Source organism: Haliotis rufescens, unplaced genomic scaffold (genome assembly GCF_023055435.1).
Source record: "Haliotis rufescens isolate VD_foot unplaced genomic scaffold, xgHalRufe1.0.p SCAF_9, whole genome shotgun sequence".
Lineage (NCBI taxonomy): Eukaryota > Metazoa > Mollusca > Gastropoda > Lepetellida > Haliotidae > Haliotis > Haliotis rufescens.
Genome location: NW_025964383.1, coordinates 29,038,332 through 29,053,721, shown reverse-complemented (window position 1 = coordinate 29,053,721; position 15,390 = coordinate 29,038,332). Strand labels below are relative to the sequence as shown.

Genomic DNA, 15,390 nt, shown 5'->3' with positions numbered 1-15,390 from the left:
CTTCGATTGCTTCGGGCTTTCCTCCCAAATATGCTAACACGCCGTTATATAACTGAAATATTCTTCAAACCGGCGCTAAATCCTACTCACTCTCTGTGATATGGGCACTTACTTTCATTCTTTTCATATCAATTACAACGAACAGTAATAGCATTTGTTTTGTACAGTTTTTGTTGATTGTACTGATATTATTCGTTAAATCTTGTCCATGGCCATATGGACCCAAATGTATCTGCCCTTGGCAGCCTAATTGGTTTAACCAACTTAAGAAGATAGTCACGACCTGACAATTGAACCCCCCTTTTCATTATTCCTTAGGACCGCCTCCGTGGTCTAGTGGTAGAGCATACGCCCGGCATCAGTCCGGACTAGTACAAGCAAACGCACGCACGCACGCACGCACGCACACACACACGTGCATTTACTTCCCTATGTAAGTCCAATAATCTTGCACGCGACGTTAAACCCCATTTCACCTCACTTACTTTCTTGTCAGCCTGTATAAATACAGACATATAAAATAAGCTGTGTGCAGCTACAATGGAAGATAAGACATTTGCCTGCTACAGCGATGACGCGTTAAAAGGCGGTGTGAGTGGTGAATGTGTTTCTATGTGTTTTGTACGCTACAATGAACAAGATAACGACTTTATCTCGGCAGCGATTATCCACGCCGGGCATGGCTTAAATCTGTGTAATATATCCATCATATATAATCAAAAGACGAAAGTATGCCAATCTATTTTTAAAAATTATATTTTAAACTATATGTGAATTTCATCTATTGAAGTTTGTTTTTTATGACTTGAATGCTGATACATCCTTGCTAAATGTAGCCTAGTTTAAATCTATAAAAGAAGAGACGTTTAAGATATATTAAACCCAAAGCTGTTAAAATACGATTTGATTTAAAACGTTAAAAAAATAATATAAATAATTTTCGCACAAAACACTGCTTGCTGGTATCCTAGAATCTTTTCTTTGAAAATCCATAAATTTGCTTTTTACAACATTTTTAAAACTTAGAAGGGACCAAGTGGTTGCAAATTCATTTCTTACCCCAGTCTTAATTGAACCAATTTTTTTTTTACACAAAAGTATCCAGTCACAGACAACTCTTTTACAATTTTACAAACAGTTGCAGGAATGAGTGATGGTACAAGAGACATAATCCAATTTAATGACAATGCTTTAAATTTTCAATTATCTAAAAACAAACCCGTTATACATCTTTTGCCCTCACTGCATTAAACATTTTCAAATAACGGAAATTCTGACGGACATCATTCCATCATGGGCCGTCGTAGACGAGGGCGATTATTACATGACCGGGCCGTGGGGTAGTCTCGTGGTTAAAGTGTTCGCACGTCACGCAGAAGGCCCGGGTTCGATTCCCAACATGGGTACAATGAGAGAGCCCATTTCTGGTGTCCCCTGGAATATTTCTGGAATATTGCGAAAAGCGGCGTAAAACCTCCCTCTCTCTCGCGAACGACAATCAAAGATGCAGGTTAGAGCCAAGCGTGAGGCACACATTCAAAATAGAAGTGAGTGATTGAGTATGGTTTTACGACGGTTTTAGCAATATTCCAGCAATATCACGGCCGCGAACACCAGAAATGGGCTTCACACATTGAACCCATGTCGGGAATCGAACCCGGGTCTTCAGCGTGACGAGCGAACGCTTTAACCACTAGGCTACCCGTCCGCTGTCAAAATAGAAGTAATTCCATCAATTCCAAGTGTACATCATAGAAATGTGCATCCAAAATAACGAATGTGTGAATAATTGACATGCAACAATCCATTCCTGAAAAATAATTAAGGCTTTCAAACAGACGAGCGGACCTGTGACAGTCGGATGCCGTATCGGCGTATGACAAGATGATGGAACGGTGATCGACGGGGTTGGTTAACCGGTTCTGTTGCAGGTTTTATATTGAATCTCTGGTTAATTTCTGCTTCCAAGAATCGGCGTGTACACCTGTTTTGAGACAGCAGGCGTTCCACGTGCAATGGGAGAGGCCATTTCCACTGAGCAGGGATTGTCGCGGAGTTCATTCTCTGCGGCTCGGCACAAACATAATGTATTTTCCATTCATTTAATTTCAATGCATAAAATGTCCATACTGCTAAACAAACTAAGGAAACATCGCCATGAACACTAGGTTTTGGAACAAAATGAACGGAAGAATCTAGTTCCAGGAAAATGCGGTAGAGTCTGACGCGGGGCACGTGCAGTCCATGCTCAACGTGTATTCGTCTATGCTGGACATACACGCGGAAGCACATTCATAAATTTCCATTCATTCTATTTCACTGCATAAAACACTAGCGGTACCTTTCAATTGTGAAGTCGTAGCATCGTGGTTGCGCCTGACACCTGCAAGGCAAACACAACCGACTGGTCTACGAGCAAACCTTCCACCCCTGTTGTTGTTATCGACTGCACCGACTGTGCAGATATGTGTCAAGTCGTGACTGTTTTCTTAAGTTGGTTAAGCCAGTTAGGACACATACATTTGGGTCCAAATGGCCATCGACACGATTTGGTACTGTCCATAATAAATGTACAAAACAAATGCTATTAGTGTAGGTTGTAATTCAAATGAATAAATTGAAAGTAAAGTGTCTTTATCACTGGGTGAATGCGTTTAACCCCACTTTGAACAGATTCCAGTTGTATCACGGCGTGTCAGTTTGATGTGGGGGGAAAGCCCGAAGTGATGCAGGTCTGAGAGGTTTATCACTTTGGTCAAACCCACGAGCACGGGTATGGTGGTGACAAACTTAGGCCTGGGCGAACCGGGATTCAAACCCACGATCATAGGTGTCTGGCGTGCCCAAGGGACGCAACTCCACACAGTTAATTGCGTCGCCTTAGACGACTAGGCTACCCGCTAGGAACAGACATGTTTGCATAAAAACACTCCCCCCAATACATAACATGCCTTTCTGCAACGATCACGTTTTCGTCAGTACAAAGGTCGATATGTACAAAACGTCTTAAACATATTTCATAATGAAAGAAAAATAATCAAAAGAAAACCAACCAAAGCGTCTTCCTTCTTGAGCTTGGCACACTGTTCGTGATCTTCTCAGCTGATCGAGGTGTGTCCACATGAAACGTTCACCCTAGTTTGAAGCCATATGTCACGTTCGTTAAGACTACACTCGTCTTGCTTGGATGACTATTCATTCAGTTGTATGATATCACGAACCACGTTCAATACATTAGTCGTATGTCTATCAACCAAGTGCAGTCATGTGCTCCGACAGCCTTGACGTGACATAGCATATTGGCTCAGGTCGTGATTCTTCTTGTTTGTTTGGTGGTAAGTATGCTAGGCAGTTACGTTGATGTATAAATACACATTCCCAATCCAAAAGACTCCCGTTCAGCAACTATCATATTTCCGGAATTCAAAGTGCAAATCTGGATATATGTGACAATACACTGTGTGATTTTCTCATCATGACGTGTATTTTCTATGTAAAACACTTTCACTTTTTGGAAGCCACTCACTCGGGGAGGTTGATTTGCTTGGCTGAATATTTATTCAGTTGTAATATATCACGAACAATGTTTCATACATATGACGATGTTAGCCGATGTTGTCCGATAGTCAGGACACGACATGTAGGCCAATATATAAACTGTGGGATTCCATCGCGGCTGTCAGCTGTATGACTATGTGACTTAATAGAAACCGTCCACGTTTCCCATCATGTGCTGCATGTTATTTCTTTTGTGAACACAGCGAAAATAAATTCCGTATCTCCCAAGGAAAAATTAAATTGCGCGTATACTGAAATGTTCCGTGTCGCATGACCTGTGCAATAATACTCGTGGCGCATAAAGGGATGTTAACAAAAAAACATTGCGGCTTCAGGAGAGAGAGGATCACAACAAAATCTGTTAAGACGTCTCATGTTCAGATACTAGGTTCCCGGATCCGCCTTTCTATTTAGTCTCGCGGTCTGTAACTTTGTTTGTTGGTTTGTTGTTTAACGCCGCACTCAGCAATATTCCAACTATATGATGGCGATCTGTAAATAGTCGAGTCTGGAGCAGACAATCCAGTGATTGACGCCATGAGCATCGGTCTACGCAGTTAGGATACGATGACATGAATCAACCTGCCCGATGTCACCGAACCTGACCTCCCGATCCCGTTAGTCGCCTCTTACGACAAGCATGGGTTGCTTAAGACCTATTTGGTTTGGTTGGTGTGTTGCTTTGCGCCGCACTCAGCAATATTCCAGCTATATGACGGCGGTCTGTAATTAATCGTGTAAAACAACAGCCAAGCCAACAGTAAATAAATAAAGATAAAGATAAATAAAGATACACACAAAGGAGATTGTCACACCTCCTTGTCAGAATGACGTGATCTGATTGGTTCACGTGACCTTGATAAAATACGATGTATCCCGCCATGGAGGGAAACAAATTTCTCAGCGGCTGAATAAATCTCTTATACCCCGTGTGGGAATCGAACCCGGCCTATGGCGTGACCTGCAAAAACTTTTCCTCCGAGGCTTCCCTACGGCCGAAGTGATCTGGGTTTTGAAACGTATTTCAGCAAAGTCACTGCGTGTTATTTTAATACTGGAGGAACGTCGAACGCTCAGGTCACACATGCCACATGGGTAGAACCCACGGGCACATCTATGGTGCTGACAAATCAAATGTAGAATCCTGTCACGACTAAGGGACACAACTCTTGTCAGCGCTTGTGGGCGCCTCAGTTCACATGCCATACATTCTTGCCCATGTGTTAAAATGAACGTCTGTAACTGTTAGGGAGTAGTTCAAAAGTTTGATGTCAGATACAAAATATGAATTTCTAAAGTTTTGAGACATACCCCCGCTTCCAACCCTAATACTTGATAATGGAAGTGTTTTAAATATCATAATATCCTGCATAAATGTTACCAAAACAAATGTAAGCAGAACCTGTCGAGTTACACGAACATGTTTGCTGTTTGTTTGTTGTTTAACGCCGCACTCACCAATATTCCAGCAGCTATATATGACGGCGGTCCGTATCTTGATTGACAGCGACAGTCTACAGCAATCTATGAATTTACTTTAGTATCTTGTTTACACATCTTTACAATCACCTTTCAATGATCAGCCAATTGATCAATGATGACCAACACATGTGAGGTCCGGAGAGCGGAAGGTCGGGGGTTCGATCCCCGGCCGCGTCATACCAAAAGACATTAAAAGATGGTACTTGTTGTTACCTGGCCTGGCGCACGGCTTTACGGGCCTAAAACAAGGACTGGTCGGCTCGAAGTCAGTATATAGTGTGTCTGAGTGGGGTATTCATGTTACACTGCCTCATGGTATCTCAGTGGGCGAGCACTAAAAAATCGGCATTAGTCCGGACTAGTACAAGAACACACACACACACACACGCGCGCACACACACACGCACACACACACACACGTGCAATAGTCTTGAACGCGACGGTAAACCCCATTGCACCTTGCCTTATTAAAGGGTCTCGTTCAAATTACTAAATTGATATAGAGAGACTACATCCTTGACATACAGTCTCAGTCCGAGAGAGGGTTCTCGACGTTTCGTCTATAACCTAGCCTATAACCTTTGATTTATAGCCTTTAACCCGTGAAGATCCGACAGAATTGATGCGGGTCCTCATCAACTCATGCTTGTGGTAAGAGGCGAATAACGGGATCTGGTCGCCAGGCTCGCTGTCTTACTCATGTTAATGAAAATATGTTTAAAAAAACGAACATATTTGAAGCTTCGATCGTGTGTAAATATGGATATCATTAATAATATCGTTCTTTTTTCAGTAAATCGTGCATTTAGCAATATGACATATAACACAGCGTTATCAATGAATAGATTCACATGTACATAGTGAGTGAGTGAGTGAGTATTGCTTTACGCCGTCTTTAGCAATATTCCAGCAATATCATGGCGGGGGACACCAGAAATGGGCTTCACACATTGTACCCATGTCGGGAATCGAACCCGGGTCTTCGGCGTGACGAGCGAACGCTTTAACCACTAGGCTACCCGACCGGCCCCACATGCACCTAGATAGAAATGGGACGGATGTCGCATTATAACATGAGCAAATAAGCGGGATGCACGCATTGGACCTCCCGCTTATATTTCAACTAGACGCATTGTACAAACAAGCGTCCCCCTTTCCATAAAAATAACATAGATGATAAAGCGCTCTACGGGGATCGTCAGTATCCGGGTATATCCATTGTGTTGTAAATAAAGGTTACAGCGCTGTTGTTTAAAGGTAAAAAGCAGATAGAAGGCTGATCATTGATACTCCCAATTTCACAATTTCCGTGCAACATGAGTCATCATGAGATGACATATCCCCCTGGTCTGATGCAGTTCGGAAAGGATGTTTGGCTACTCATACCCCACTTTGGGGCATTGCCATTGGATACCTTTGTCAAACGTGTTCTTGATAGAGTTTGGGCAAGTAAACAACATGATTCAGCTTAAAAACCACAATACAAATTATTGCGACAGGCATCTTACCGAGGGAAGGGCGTTAACTGACTTCAAACAAAATGGCGTAACCTGCAAGAAGACTCGTCCCCCTATCGATGAATGTTATGTGCGAAAATAAGACAACCAATCAGAATGCCCGTAGGAAAGGTCAAAGAATCCCATCTCAGGAATATTTTTTTGATTTTACACATGTCTTGCATTTAAAAATACACCCAAGATACAGTTAAATGTGTTCAATCATACTGTATAATACTGTAAGTCCCGGTGTGTCCCCTATAGCATCTGTAACGTATATGATCATTCGTCACCACTCGCCCCTTTCCGTAACCAGCTGTAAGACGACTCGTCCCTCTATCGATGAATGTTATGTGCGAAAATACGACAAACCAATCAGAATGCGTGTATGATTTGAAGTTCTTCGTCAAAGAATCCCTCAGAAATAATTTTTGATTTTACATATGTCTTGCGTCTAAAAATATACCCAAGACACAGTTAAATGTGTTCAATCATACTGTATAATTCCGCATGTCCCGATGTGCTTTAAATTGCATCTGAAATATATATAATCTACGGGGAAATATATGTGAACCATTACGCAACGAGTTGACAATTGTTTTAGGTATGCCCATTTGCGCTAAGACGGAACCCGGTTGCCAAAATGGCCATGAGAGGGGCACGAGTCGCTATTCGGCTTGTCCCGGAATAACACGAGTAGGTCACGAATGCGTATGTGATATATGACGCAATTATACGTGAATCATGACGCAACGAGTTGACAATTCTTTTACCTATGCCCGTTTGCGCTTAGACGGAACCCAGTCGCAAAAATGGCCACGAGAAGGGCACAAATCTATTCGGCTTGTCCCGGAATAACACGAGTTGGTCACGAATGAGTCAAGACGATCTATAATAAGACGGATCTTACTGAGCGAAGTACATCAAATCACTTGAGCACCTTGATTACAAACATGAAGAGATTTGCAAAATATCTGTCAAGGCCCAGTTGGCGGTTAACATGTTTTGCAAAGCCTGCAGTCGACCGAAATCTGCACGTTGAAATCCATGTAGCCTGCGAACCGGATGTCTAATTCGTCACGCGATTCTCATTGGACTATGCATAGACTCGTTTATCCAGTCAAAATGTAACTCCGGAATCCCAGCCTTAACTGAACGGCAAAAGAAACTTTGCACCATGATGAGATTGAAGTGGCTGTAATAAATACACACAAAAGATAACAAAAGTTTGAATTAAAGTATATTTGATAAACCAACAATTCCACAAAGTATTGCACAACTGATCAAACGTGACATTTTGCGGTTAAATTTGTACACCAGACAAACAAAATCAGTGGGAGTTAAAAATGCAGTTGTCCAGATTTTTACTGCAATTCATTCAAACTGTGAAAGTTTGTTCCGGTCACAGAAACAAAACTTGTCACTTGAATACCGAATGTGGCCACCCCGTGCCTCCATACATGCAAAAACTCTGCGTCGGACGAAAAACGTCAAACGTCTGATGAGGTCACGTGGCAAGTGGTTCCATTCATCACGTTGAGCTTGTATCAACTATTGTCTGTTGGCGGGAGGGCGTGGTCGGACACTAACTCGCCTGTCCACGACGTCCCAGAGGTGTTAGATGGGGGATAAGTCGAACATGCCGGCCACGGTAAGACGTCGACTGCGATACGAGCTGTGTGGGGCCTGGCGTTGTCGTGTTGGTACAGACCACATCGGGGTTGTTGCTGGAGGTAGGGCAGCACTTCTGGACGGAGGATGTCATCTCTATAGTGTTGCGTTGTCTTGTCTCCACAGATTCCACGATTCCCCCCCCCCCCCCCCCCCCCCCCCCTCCAGGCTCGCTGACTTGGTTGATGATGCATGTCATCGATCCCAATTGCGTGGATCGATGCTTATGATATCAATCACTGGATTGCCTGGTCCAGACTCGATTATTTACAGACCGTCGACATATAGCTGGAATATTGCTCAGTGCGGCGTTAAACATAAAATCAAATCAAACCCTTTCTGACATCAACACTAAACAAACAGAACCTGCTTACGTCAGTAAAGACCACGTGTTGCCAATCCCGACGCTGCCACCGTCGCATTGTATTAGCCCATCGTATTCGTCCGCGTCGATGTTCAGGGGTCCACATCTGTTCTCTGAACGGTCGGCAGGCCCTGACACCTGCTGCCCGAAGTCTTCTGGTCACTGTGTGTGTGCTCACCCGCCGACCCAAGGCATTCACTGCCGATGACGTCACTGTGAGGAAGCGGTTGCGGAGGTGCAACGTTCGCAGATACCGGTCTTCCTGTGGAGTAGTGACCCGTGGTCTCACTGTCCTGGGCCTGTCCGACGTCCTTCCAGTCTGTCGGAAACGCTGCAACAAGTTTCCAACGGCAACACGGGAACAACATGGGTGTTCGTGGCCACCATCTGGACCATCCCACTTGCCCGCTCACGTTGTTCTGTTGTTAGTCTTGGCATTTGTATTGGCAAATGTATTTTTTACAATGTGGCTGCTTGTACTAGTCCGGACTGATGCCGATTTAAAGTGCTAGCTCACGAAGATACCATGCCGCAGTTTAACATGGATACCCCACTCAGACACAGTATACAGACTCCGAGCCGACCAGTCCTTGTTTTAGCCCCTTAATGCCGAGCGCCAGACAGGGTAACGTCTTTTGGTAGGACGCGGCCGGGGATCGAACCCACGACCTGCCGCACTCCGGGCGGAGACTCTACCACTAGACCACGGAGACGGCAGACAGCCTGAGGAAGCTGAACTTTGTCATGTATGTTTCTCTTTATGATGTATAATATTTTGTTCAAATTATTTTCAGTGAACAAGAAATATAAAAAAAATGCACGGCATTTCAGAAAATATTATCATAAGGCTCAGAATTGAAGCCCCTCCTCTTTATAAATGTAAGTTTTAACCCAGAGCGGCAGATTCGATGAGCAGACGACACGTCACGTGACTCTATATCCGACCGTCAGCCCGCACGTTGCGACGTGGGCTGTGTGCAGTTGGAGTGTGACAAGTATAGCGCACTAAATAGGTTTCGACGACAGATACACAAGAACATGTTCAACAGTAGGAGAGACAGAAATCAAGGTTTAAGTATACATGTCTACTTAAGAAGGAACATGTCCAACAATCTATGACAAACAAGTTTTTTTTATATTTAGGAAAAAACAAATGAACTATGGAACAAACCCAGACGAAAACCTTTTCCAAAGTGTAACTGTGATCAGTGGTGCGGAATGGTGCACATATTTCAAGAAGTTACTCGATGGAGGACAACTTTATTCCTGATCAGAAGATCGAGTAGAAAGTCATTGATCACAGGTGTTCACGCTTCCCAGTGAGACACATGTGACACACGTGACCAGACCCGTGAAGATCCGGGGTAATATAGGTCTCCAGCAACCAATGCTTGCCGTAAAAGGCGACTATGCTTGACGTAAGAGGCGACTAACGGGATCGGGTGGTCAGGCTCGCTGAATCGGTTGATGCACGTTATCGTATTCCAATTGCGTGGTTCGATTCTGATGATGTAAATCACATGATTGTCTAGTCCACAGTCGATTATTTACAGACCGTATTGCTGTGTGTGGCGTTCAACAACAAACAAACAAACATGCGACCAAGGACAGACTGACCAACTGGATGCCGACATCACACTCAGCGAAGTGTTGGAGGCAATAACTGATGTGAAAAATAACTAAGCGGCAGGGGGCAATGGAATCCTGTCTGAATTACTCAACCATTCTACAGACGCACCACAGTTTTGTGAACTGTTTGTTGAGGTGTTACAAACTGGCAATAAGCCAAAGGCGGGGGGCAAAGCATTATATATCCGCTTCACAAGAAGGGCTCCATGGCGGATCCGAACAGAAAAATGTCTCCTCCAGTGATTGGTAATTAATGATTCACAAACATAATAAATGAGAGACTTTAGTGTACTTTGATGAAACGCGGATAAATAAAGAATCACCCACAGGCTATTACAATGAATCGTCCAAATTTGACTCTCTCCGGTCACCTCAGTTCTGTAAAAAATTATCATTAATCATTATCATTACAACTCTCTAATTCGGACTTTCACCCTTCGGACTTCGGACTAAAAAATGACTTTGAACAATTATATATATTTTTTCATCATTTCAATGCTGACACTTCCTAACTAACGACAGTCTTGTTTAAGAAAAGAAGTTTAAGGTATGAGGAAAGAAATGTTACATGTTAAGAGAGCACTGACAAAAATACATTCCGGGGATATTTCCGTTAGGAGTCTATACATGGGCACAGTCGTCAAGTATGTTCTTTACCTTAAACATATCCCTACCCTACTTTCTGAAACATATGGGGGCGGTCGGGTAGCCTAGTGGTTAAAGCGTTCGCTCGTCACGCCGAAGACCCGGGTTCGATTCCCGACATGGGTACAATGTGTGAAACCCATTTCCGGTGTCCCCCGCCTTGATATTGCTGGAATATTGCTAAAAGCGGCGTACAACCATATTCACTCACTCACTCTGAAACATATGATACATATCTAATTTTAGAATCTGACAAAGTATTATTTGGGGGAATTGTTCAGTATACTCTTTGTATTCCTTTTTATAGCATTACAGTATTCTGACGGGAGTCCCTGGAAATATACAGCCCTCTTAAGGGATGTATGCTTCTGTTTTTCTCATAAAAAGATTACCTAATTAATTTATCATGAAAATCCTATATACATACAGTGATGTAACACATCATTATGTATATATTATTTTCTATTTTCAAAAAAATGGAAAACAATTTGATAGTTAAATTTACATAATAATATCATATGTCGCCGTCGCCGTGATCGACTTTTGCACGTTCACAAATAATAAGATTCGATTCCACCTAGCGGCACACTTTCAAAACAGATATATTTCCGTCAATTCCAAGCAAATAGTGTTTACAATTTCAAGTTTACATTAATAGAAATGTAGGTCCAAGATAACGAAGGTATGAATAACTGACAAGCAACAATCTGTTCCTGAAAAATAATGAAACGTTTTATAGTGTGACGTCACAGATATGTATCAATACTTTCGAACAGACAAGCGGACTTGTGACATTGGGACGCTGTATGACCAGGTGATCGACGAGGTTAGTTCTGTTGCATGTCCATCATGGAGTATATTGTTAATTTCTACTACTGAACAAACTTCGGAAGCATCGCCATGAACACTTGGTTTTGGGACAGAATGAACGGAAGAATCCAGTTCCAGGTGAATGTGTTAGAGAGTGACGTTTTGCACGTGCAGTCCATGCTCAACGTGTATTCGTCAACGCTGGACATAAACGAAAGCACATTCATAAATTTCCATTTACTCTATTTAACTGCATAAAACACAGTCTGTGCCTTTTTATTGTGAAGTCGTAGCTTCATGGTTTCGCCTGGAACCTAGGTACACTCGGTCGCCAGCCAGTGAACACACACAACAAGTGGCCTACGAGCAAACCCCTGTTGTTGTTATCATCTGAATGGTGTTTGTTTGTTGTGAATATTCCAGTTATATGACGGCGGTTTGTAAATAATCGAGTCTGGAACAGACAATCCAGTGATTGACATCATGAGCATCGATCCACGCAATTGGGATCGATGACATGTATCAACCAACTCAGCGAGCCTGACCACCCGATCCCGTTAGTCGCCTCTTACGACAAGCATAGTTGCCTTTTAATGATGCTCGGTTTGTCAGCATCATACCTGTGCTCATGTGTTTCACTAATTGGTATCATCTTGGATCTGCACCACATGGGTTTAACATGCAATGACAAAGCTAAAATACAATTAAGGGATACGGTGACATGCACCAGTCAGCGAGCCTGGCCACCCGATCCCGTTAGTCGCCTCTTACGACAAGCATAGTCACCTTTTACGGCAAGCATGGGTTGCTGAAGACCTATTCTACCCCGGATCTTCACGGGTTTCACGGATAACGCAGATACTGGGTTTTAGCAATTTGGCCGCCAGGTGCAGGTACGTTTAAATATCTGTAATCTTTTCAGCCTAACGACATGTGTTTAAGAAATAAAGTTTGCTCTACCCAATGTGTTGTGTAATAAGGTATAGTTTTGCCCCAAACTAGCAGTTAAAGCACGGGGACGATATCGACGTTATGATAGTTCAGGGCAAAACTATACTTTATTACACTAAACAGCGGGGTAGAGCAAACTTTATTACTTTTCTAACATGCAAAATGTAAGACTAACCTTGTGTTTTATTAAAGATGGGTTTATAAAGAAACCTGTAATAAGGGGCGCCTTAAATTGCCGCAAGCCACAAAATACTCTGTTCACCGAGTTGCGCTGTATGATACCGTACCAGACGTGAATCGGCGTCCAGGGGTGTGATATGGCGTCGCCGTTGGGTGGAGAGCAATGTTCAGCGGTCGTCTTGTTGGACTGATATATGTTGCGGAGACCCAAATACTGCAGCTGACCCGAGACATCATTTTGTCATATTTGTTCCCAGGTAACAATATTCAATTATTCGACAAGTTTAAAGAAACTATGTCACTTGTGGATACGCCATCTTGCTTGACAGTAATGAAAGAATGAGTGAGTGAGTGAGTGAGTATGGTTTTACGCCGCTTTTAGCACTGTTCCAGTAATATCACGGCGGGGGACACCAGAAATGGGCTTCACACATTGTACCCATGTCGGGAATCGAACCCGGCGTGACGAGCGAACGCTTTAACCACAAGGCTACCCGACCGCCCCTGAAAGAACGACGTTTCCAAGGATACGTTAGATCATGGTGGTAGGTAATTTGAACAGCACCATGGCGTCGCAGGATAAAGCACAGCCGCACCTTTGATCTTTTATCGAAGCATCTCAGAAGTTTATATGTAAAACACTCTCTCTGCAGTGAAGCCTTTCAGTCAGGGCGGTTAAACTACACCTAACTTGCATGGATGAATATTCATTCAGTTGTAAACTATCACGAACTATGTGCTATACATTTGTTGTAAGACTGTTGTAAGAGTGCAGCCATGTTGTCGACAATCAGGACCCTACGTGTAGGTCCATGTCTTGCCTGTCGCACCCCACCACGGCTGTGGGCTATATGACTATGTGACTAAATAGTAACTGTGTCAACGCTTCCCATACCATGTGTTGCATGTAATTTCTTTCCTGATTAGGAACAACAATAATAATGATGATTATGGTGATGGTGAGGATGACGATAATAATAAAAATAATAATGATCCATTTTTAAAGTGCTCCACACACAATGTATGCTCGAAGCGAACAAGGGGCGGTCGGGTAGCCCAGTGGTTAAAGCGTTCGCTCGTCACGCCGAAGACCCGGGTTCGATTCCCGACATGGGTACAATGTGTGAAGCCCATTTCTGGTGTCCCTCGTCGTGATATTACTGGAATATTGCTAAAAGCGGCGTAAAACCATACTCACTCACGATAGTTTAACGCAGCACTCAGCAATATTCCAGATATATGACGGAGGTATGTAAATAATCGAGTCTTGACCAGACAGTCCAGTGACTGACATCGTGAGCATCGATCTACGTTGTTGGAAAACGAATACATGCATCAACCAAGTCAGCGAGCCTGGCCTCTCAGTATTATAGTCGCAAGCATGGGTTGCTTCACGGGACGTTATCGTCTCTACATCAATATATCTCTGTGCTCTATAACTGGCAGGTTTCTGAGTATGTTAGCGGGGCACGAATGACACACCAGAAACCTATGATTGTGGGTTCGAATCCCGGTTCGCCCCAATTATGTTTCTAGGTGTGTCATCACCATACCCGTGCTCGTGGGTTTCACCGAAGTGGTAAACGTCTGAGACCTGCATCACTTCGGTCTTTCCTCCCACATTAAGCTGACATGCGGCGATATAACTGGAATACTGTTAAACATGGCGTCAAACCCAACTCTCTGTGTATGTCAACAAGGAACAAGGAATGATGGAGGTTTAACGCGCTCACCTGTAACTGCTACTGATTCCGATTCCTCCTTGTAGCTCACGGGCTGGTGTAGGATGCTCGGCTCACATTTCCCAGTGATGCGTTTCTTCGTTCAAGAGGAAAAATTGACATACGTTGCTTCAAAAGAGCCGATTCATCCTCACAACCCAGTCTATTGAATTTGGACAAAAGCTCGCGCAGTGCACATACAGGCTCGTTTCGTCTGTCGTAATAGGTTAAAAGGCTCTCATCCGAACACAACGACGGCACTCGGAGTTATCAAACCAGGACAGACAAACCAATGGACGATGGTGTGAGCACCATGGATGGACACTGGTGACCGTTGCCTCTACCTCCCTCGATATCACTTACTGAGACTGTAACATGCAGTTGGAAATTTGTGAGCCCAATGTCAAATGTCTGATGTCACGAAATGTTATTGATTCATTGTTGTCTGGCGAAGGCGCGAGTAGCCCATTCACCTTACGCGCCGCAATTCGCTGTGAAGAGTTGTGTCCCTTGGCCAGAAACCTATGATTGTGAGTTCGAATCCCACTTCAACTATTTGCTCTGTGTTTGAATTGTCCCGGGCCCTCGTGTACTGTGAGTGAGTGAGTGAGTGAATATAGTTTTACGCCGCTTTTAGCAATATTCCCGCAATATCACGGCGAGGGACACCAAAAATGGGCTTCACACATTGTACCCATGTCGGGAATCGAACCCGGGTCTTCGGCGTGACGAGCCAACGCTTTAACCACTAGGCTACCCGACCGCCCCTCTCGTGTACTGTGAGTGTGAGACACACTTCTTACTGATGGGATTTCCCGTATGCATTGACCGTGATGCACGCTTGTTTGTTTGTTGTTTAACGCCGCACTCAGCAATATTCCAG

General features: G+C 43.6%; 1 protein-coding gene across 5 annotated transcripts in view; it reads right to left on the bottom strand.

The window, feature by feature from the left end:
• Positions 1-14,781, bottom strand: part of LOC124130808 (sodium/hydrogen exchanger 1-like) — a 64,041-nt gene extending 49,260 nt beyond the window's left edge. For 2 of the 5 annotated variants that reach the window (XM_048390995.1, XM_048390997.1), the window contains exon 1: positions 14,520-14,781. The gene's annotated coding sequence lies outside the window, so the exon portion shown is untranslated. Of the gene's footprint in view, positions 1-3,053; positions 3,782-14,519 lie in introns of those variants that run through there. The other 3 variants (XM_048390994.1, XM_048390996.1, XM_048390998.1) reach the window with 2 other exon arrangements.
• Positions 14,782-15,390: the final 609 nt, after the last annotated feature.